Below are 7,985 nucleotides of genomic sequence, written 5' to 3' on the forward strand. Positions count from 1 at the left end.
CTGTGTTTCATCTCCTGCAGCATACCCAAAATACCTCCTCAAGTCCACTCTGCATCAGTGAATACCGTATTATGCCCTCTTTAAGGGTGAGATCACGTGCATCTCACCACCACCTAGTGGGGAGAGACCAGGACAGTTAATATTTGTGATTGAATAGCTGCTTCTCTGCCAGCTCAAGTGCATAGCCTAGCTAAAGATGTGCCAGGCCCACATGCCCAGACAGAATGCAAAAACAAAAGATAAACTAAAGATAGGTTGCATAATATCCTCTCCACTCTCAACTTTAAAGTCTCCAAGTATTTACTGTACACATTTATACTATTATACTATTTCCTGAGAAATAAGAACTGCTATAACTCTCATTGTTGTTGAAGTCAAACCCCCAGAGAGGTCGAGGGTCCTGGGCAGAGCAGAGGAACCCAATGGGCCACCAGATTCTCATGGACCTGAGCATGATCTTGACCACCAAGGGGACCAAAGTCTTAGTATGACCTTGACAGTCATGCTTGACTCTAACCTCTTTGGTGGCAGTGAGAGCCAGGAACAAGGGGACTGTGTTTTTAAAAAATGCTTAAAAATTTTTTTAATTGATTGATTTTAGAGAGAGAGGAAATGAGGTAGGGAGGGAGAGGGAGAGGGGGAGAAATGTGAGGAAGAGAGAGATTAATTTGTTGTTCCACTTCTTTATGCATTCATTGGTGATTCTTTTTTATTATTATTTTTTTTATTTTAATCATTGTTCAAGTACAGTTTTCTCCCCCCTACTCCCATTCCAGCCCACCCACCCAACCCTCCCCCTTCCCCCCATTACCTCCCACCCCTAGTTTTTGTCCATGTGTCCTCCAAATTTGTTCCTGTAAACCCTACCCATTCCCCCCTGAAATTCCCTCTTCTCTCCCCTCTGGCCACTGTCAGACTATCCCCTATTTCAGTGTCTTTGGTTATATTTTGCTAGTTTTTTTTTGTTTTGTTGTTTAGATTCCTGTTAAAGGTGATATCATGTGGTATTTGTCTTTCACTGCCTGGCTTGTTTCGCTTAGCATAATGCTTTCCAGCTCCATCCATGCTGTTGCAAAGGGTATGAGCTCCTTCTTTCTTTCTGCTGCATAGAATTCCATTGTGTAAATGTACCATAGTTTTTTGATCCATTCATTTACTGATGGGCATCTAGGTTGCTTCCAGCACCTAGCTATTGTAAATTGTGCTGCTATGAACATCGGGGTGCAAAGGTTCTTTTGTATTGGTGTTTTAGTGTTCTTAGGATAGAGTCCCAGCAATGGAATTGCCGGGTCAAAAGGCAGATCCATTTTTAGTTTTCTGAGGAAGTTCCAAACTGCTTTCCATAGTGGTTGTACCAATCTTCAGACCCACCAACAGTGCACTAGGGACCCCCTTTCTCCACATCCTCTCCAATACTTGTTGTTTGTTGCTTTGTTTATGATGGCCATTCTGACTGGTGTGAAGTAGTATCTCATTGTGGTTTTAATCTGCATCTCTCTGATGGCTAGCGATATTGAGCATCGCTTCATGTGTCTTTGGATTTTCTGTATGTCCTCCTTGGAGAAGTGTCTATTCAAGTCCTTTGCCCATTTTTTAATTGGGTTACTTGTCTTCTTAGAGTGGAGTCATGTAAGTTCTTTATATATTTTGGAGATTAAACCCTTGTCTGAGGTATCATTGGCAAATATGTTTTCCCATACAGTTGGTTCTCTTTTTATTTTGATACTGTTTTCCTTAGCTGTGCAAAAGCTTTTCATTTCGATGAGGTCCCATGTGTTTATCCTTTCCTTTATGTCCCTTTCTCTAGGAGACAATTCAGTAAAATGTTTCTGCGTGAAATATCTGAGATTTTCCTACCTACGTTCTCTTCTAGGACTTTAATGGTGTCACGCTTTATATTTAAGTCTTTTATCCACCTTGAATCTATTTTTGTATAAGGTGTAAGTTGGTGCTCGAGTTTCATCTTTTTGCACGTAGCTGTCCAGTTCTCCCAACACCATTTGTTGAAGAGGCTATTTTTATTCCATTTTATGTTGCTGCTTCCTTTGTCAAATATTAATTGACCGTAGAGGCTTGGGTTTATTTCTGGGCTCTCTGTTCTGTTCCATTGGTCCATGTGCCTGTTTTTATGCCAGTACCAGGCTGTTTTGATTACAGTGGCCTTGTAGTATAGTTTAGTGTCAGGTATTGTGATCCGTCCTACTTTACTCTTCTTTCTCAAAATTGCAGCAGCTACTCAGGGTCGTTTATGGTTCTATATAAATTGTTGAAGTGTTTGTTCTATGTCTGTGAAATATGCCATTGGTAATTTAATAGGTATTGCATTGAATGTGTAAATTGCTTTTCGTAGTATGGACATTTTGATGATATTAATTCTTCCAATCCATGAACACGGTATATGTTTCCATTTGTTTGTGTCTTCCTTGATTTCTCTCCTCAGTGTTATGTAGTTTTCTGAATACAGGTCTTTTACCTCTTTGGTTAGGTTTATTCCTAGGTATTTTATTTTTCTTTTTGCTATTTCAAATGGGATTTTTTATCTTGATTTCTGCTTCTGCTGTTTCATTGTTGGTGTACAGAAATGCCTTTGATTTCTGGATATTGACTTTGTATCCCGCTGTTTTACCAAATTCATTTATTAGGTCAAGCAGTTTTTTGGTGGAGTCTATAGGATTTTCTATGTACACTATCATGTCATCTGCAAACAGTGACAGTTTTGTTTCCTCCTTTCCAATTTGGATTCCTTTTATTTCTTTTTCTTGTCTGATTGCTGTGGCTAGAACTTCCAGTACTATATTGAATAGAAGTGGTGAAAGTGGACATCCTTGTCTTGCTCCTGTTCTTAGTGGAAAAGATTTTAATTTTTGCCCATTGAGTATAATGTTGGCTGTAGGTTTCTCATATATGGCCTTTATTATGTTGAGGAATGCTCCCTCTATTCCCACTTTACTGAGTGTTTTTATCATAAATGGGTGCTGTACCTTATCAAATGCTTTTTCTGCATCTATTGATATGATCATGTGGTTTTTGTCTTTGCTTTTGTTTATGTGATGTATTACATTTACTGATTTACGAATATTGTACCATCCTTGCATACCTGGAATGAATCCCACCTGGTCATGGTGTATGATCTTCTTAATGTACTGTTGGATGCGGTTTGCCAGTATCTTGTTGAGGATTTTAGCGTCAATGTTCGTCAGCGATATTGGCCTGTAGTTTTCTTTCTTTGTTATGTCTTTGTCTGGTTTTGGAATTAAGATGATGTTGGCCTCATAAAAAGAGTTTGAGAGTCTTCCATCTTTTTGGATTTTTTGAAATAGTCTGTGAAGGATAGGTGTTAGTTCTTCCTTAAATGCTTTGTAGAATTCTCCTGTGAAACCATCTGGTCCAGGGCTTTTGTGTGTTGGGAGTTTTTTGATTACTGCTTCAATTTCTTTTGCTGTTATTGGTTTGTTCAGGCTTTCTGCTTCTATTTTATTGAGTTTTGGAAGATTATATTTTTCTAGAAATTTGTCCATTTCATCTAGGTTTTCAAATTTCTTGGCATACAGCTCTTTGTAGTAATTTCTCACAATCCTTTGTATTTCTGTGGTATCTGTTGTAATCTCTCCTCTTTCATTTCTGATTGTGTTTATTTGGGTTTTCTCTCTTTTTGCTTGATGAGTCTGCTTAAAGGCTTGTCGATTTTGTTTATCTTTTCAAAGAACCACCTCTTGGATTCATTGATCTTTAGAATTGTGCTTTTAGTCTCTATGTCATTTAATTCTGCTCTGATCTTGGTTATTTCCTTCCTTCTGCTTGCTCTGGGCTGTGTTTGTTGTTGTTCCTCTAGTTCTTGTAGACGTAGGGTTAGGTTGTTTGTTTGAAATGTTTCTAACTTTTTTAGGTGGGCCTGTATTGCTATGAACTTCCCTCTCAGGACTGCCTTGGCTGTGTCCCATAAGTTTTGGGTTGTTGTGAGTTTGTTTTCATTTGTTTCCAAAAACCGTTTGATTTCTTCCCTAATATCATTCTTGACCCATTCATTGTTTAATAGCATGCTGTTTAATCTCCATGAATTTGAGTGTTTTGGGTTATTTTCCTTGGGGTTGGTTTCTAGTTTCAGTCCCTTGTGATCCAAGAAATTGCTTGGTATGATTTCAATTTTTTTTGAAATTGTTGAGGCTTGTTTTGTGTCCTATCATGTGGTCAATCTTTGAGAATGTTCCATGTACATTTGAAAAAAATGTGTATTTAGCTTCTTTGGGATGGAGGATTCTGTAAATATCAGTAAAACCCAGTTCGTCTAGGGCAATGTTCAATGCCACAATATCTTTGTTGATATTTTGTTTGGAAGATCTGTCCATTTTTGATAGTAGGGTGTTAAAATCCCCCACAATAATTGTGTTGCTGTCCATATCTTTCTTGAAGTCCTCTAAGATTTTCTTTATGTATTTGGGTGCTCCTATGTTGGGTGCATATATCCAAAAATATCCAAATATTTACAATATTTATGTCTTCTTGGTGAATTCTTCCCTTGAGTATTATGAAATGACCTTCTGGGTCTCTCTTTATTGCCCTTCTTTGGAAGTCTATTTTGTCAGATATGAGTATTGCTACCCTGGCTTTTTTTTCCTGTCCATTTGCTTGGAAAATTTGTTTCCAGCCCTTCACTTTCAACCTGTGCAGATCTTTTATCCTGAGGTGGGTCTCTTGTAGACAGCATATGTGTGGGTTATGTTTTCTTATCCAATCAGCTATTCTATGTCTTTTGATTGGAGTGTTTAATCCATTTACGTTTAAGGTTATTATTGATAGGTACTTATTCATTGCCTTTTATGTACGTGTGATCCTCTCTCACTCTCTCTTTTCCTTTCTTTCCTTAAAGCAGTCCCTTTAGCATCTCTTGCAGAGCTGGTTTAGTGGAGGTGTATTCTTTTAGACTTCTTTTGTTTGAGAAGCTTCTTATTTGGCCTTCTATCTTAATTGAGAGCCTTCCTGGGTAAAGTAGCTGTGGTTGCAGGCCTCTGGTTCTCATTACTTGGATTGTTTCTTGCCATTCTCTTCTGGCTTGGAGTGTTTCCATTGAGAAGTCAGCTGTTAGCCTTATTGGGGCCCCTTTGTATGTTACTTCCTGTTTCTCCCTTGCTGCCTTTAATATTCTCTCTTTGTCTTGAAATTTTGCCATTTTAATTATGATGTGTCTTGAGGTGGGCCTCTTTGGGTTCCTCTTGATTGGGACTCTCTGTGTTTCCTGGATTTGTGTGACTTTTTGTCTCATCAAATTAGGGAAGTTTTCCATCATCACTTGTTCAACTAGGTTTTCTATCCCTTGTTCTTCTTCTTCTCCTTCTGGTATCCCTATTATACGGATATTATTACATTTCATATTGTCTTGCATTTCTCTTAATCCCTCTTCATTTTTTCTGAGCCTCTTTTCCTTTTCTTGCTCTTTCTGGGTGTTTTCTTCTACTTTGTCCTCTAGCTCGCTGATCTGATCTTCTGCTTCATAGATCCTGCTTTTCATTCCTTCTACTGTGTTCTTCAGTTCAGAAATTGTATTCTTCATTTCCTCTTGGCCCTTGTTGAGAGTTTCTATTTCCTTTTTTATGCTGATGTAGTTTTCATTGAGTTCATTGTAGCTTCCCTGTAGTTTCTTGTAGCTCATTGTGAGCTCATTGAGCTTCCTGACAATCACTGCTTTGAATTCAATATCTGATAGTTGAATTGCCTCTATTTCATTTAGCATTCTTTTTGAGGCTTCCTCCTTTCCTTTCATTTGGGGATTATTTCTTTGTCTTCCCATTGTTTGTGAGACTCTTCTTGTTCACCTCAGCTTCTTATATTGATCTGTTCTGGCTCCCTGGGTTTATGTTGTGAACTTCTTTAGTAGAGTAGCAGTGAGTTTCAGTGGTGCTGTTTCCTTGATCCCCCAAGCTCACTGGTCTTGGGCTGTCGTTTAAGTTGGCTTTGTGTTTGCCTTCGGGTTTTGATTGTTGTTGAGTCTTTCTTTGGTGGTTCCTTCCCACCAGCTGGTTAATGTGGGACACTCTGTCCACCACCTTCTGTATTTTGTTGTGCTGGTGAGGGCAGGTTGTGTTGAAGCTGGTTCTTCTGTGTGTACAAGGTTTAAAGAAATCTTGTTCAGTTGTTTGTATTGGGTACTGTCTCTACTGTTTAGTTGTATTTCCAGATAAGTCCTGGATTGAGGTTTGTGTGGTTACTACTCCCTCCTTCACCTTCTTCTGCTGTTATCTGTTAGTGGTTCCTTTGTTGTTGGGTTCCCTCTTCCAGTGGGTATCCTGGTGTTCACTTCCTCCACCTTGATGAAGAAAGCCAGGATGCGACCCATTGGTGATGGGTTCTTGTATGTGCCCTGACCAGGGATCAAACCCACAACCTTGGCATATCAGATGATGCTCTAACCAACTGAGCTACCTGGCCAGGGCACAAGGTCTTTTGATTAAGGGCCCAGTGAGTGGCAGCCATTAGGTCACAGGAAGAAGGATATTTAGTGGATAAGGGCTGCTCTGGCCCAGCCTATCCAACAAACCCATAAGGTCCCAAAACACAGCCCTTCACAGAAGAGGAGAGAGTATAGAATGTGTGTTCTACACATCATTTATGTGTTTAAAAGCCTCTGGCTTTATGTTCAGGTGAAGAAAAGTGCCCTGAATTTAGAGTCAGGCTACATGGGTCCTAATCTTGATTTGGCTGCTAAATAGCTGTATGCCCATGTGCATCACTCTCACGGCCTCATTTCCACAACTGCAAAACCTGGGGGGCGGTGGTGAACAATGGTTGTCAGGGGGCCCTCCTTCAGTTCTGACAGTCTGTTTTTGATAGTTTCATCACTGTGAAAATAAACCTAAGGTTATTGTTCACTCCAGAAACATTTATGGTGTACCGACTTGGTAGGCATTGTGCTAGTAGCTGTGGGCAGAGGGTGAACTGAGCATAGTCACGTTCCTCGAGGAGCTCACAGTCTAGTGAGGGAGGCAGACAAAGATGCCATTACAACAAGCAAGGCAAGAGCAGAAGTACAGGCATACACAGGGGAGCACAGAAAAGGAGTTAGAGAGGCCAAGGCATTTTTCTGGAGAAGATGGAACCTGAGCTGGCTCTTTAAAAATGAGAAGGGGTCAGCCAGGAGAAGTGGCAGGAGGAGATCATTCCAGTTAAACAGAACCGCATAAGAATGGCCGGAAAACAAGAAACAGTCTCTTGGGCATGGTGAGTGCAGAAATTACAAGGCCAGGAGAAGTGATAAATGAGGCTGGAGAGGCAGGTAGTTGCCAGACCTGAAAATCCTCAGGTGTTTTCCTGAGAACTAGAGCCCGCGACCTGTGGTTGGTGGGAAGCCACTGGATGCTTATACTAGAAAAAGGTATGAGGTCAGATTTGTGGTTTGGAGGATGGATTTGAGGGGACAGGTACAAGGGAAGAAAAACTTTTGAGCCTGGAGGAGAGAGGTGAGAATGGGTGTGGACGTGGCTAAGTGAGGTGGTGCTGGGTTGGCACACAGTAAAAGTAGCTGTAGCTGCCTCAGGTTTCTTAGGGAAGCACCAGGTCCCTTGCTTGGCTCTGATGGGGAGTGCACAGCTTTGGAAAAGTGGTGAAGTTTCAGGGCATGAAAAATGGGGAGTGGGAGAGGAAATAGAGTAAAGATGAGAGAAAAGATGGCTGGATGGGAGGTGTGTTGTTGCTGTGACAAATGACCATAAACTTGGCTTAACCTGACACAAATTTACAGTTCTGCAGGTTAGGAGTCCAACACCAGTCTCCCTGGGCTAGAATCAAGGTGTCATAGGGTGTCCTTTCTGGAAGGTATGGGGCAGAATTAGTTCTTGCCTTTTCCAGCATCTAGAGGTGCTTGTGTTCTTTGGCTTTTGGCCCCTTCCTCCATCTTCCAAAACAGCAAGGGAAGGTGGAGAGTTTTTCATATTGTATCACTCCAATCCCCTCCTGCCTCCTTCTTTCCAATTAAAAATAAATCATGATGTGAT

Source organism: Phyllostomus discolor, chromosome 2 (assembly GCF_004126475.2).
Source record: "Phyllostomus discolor isolate MPI-MPIP mPhyDis1 chromosome 2, mPhyDis1.pri.v3, whole genome shotgun sequence".
In the NCBI taxonomy this organism is placed as follows: Eukaryota; Metazoa; Chordata; class Mammalia; order Chiroptera; family Phyllostomidae; genus Phyllostomus; species Phyllostomus discolor.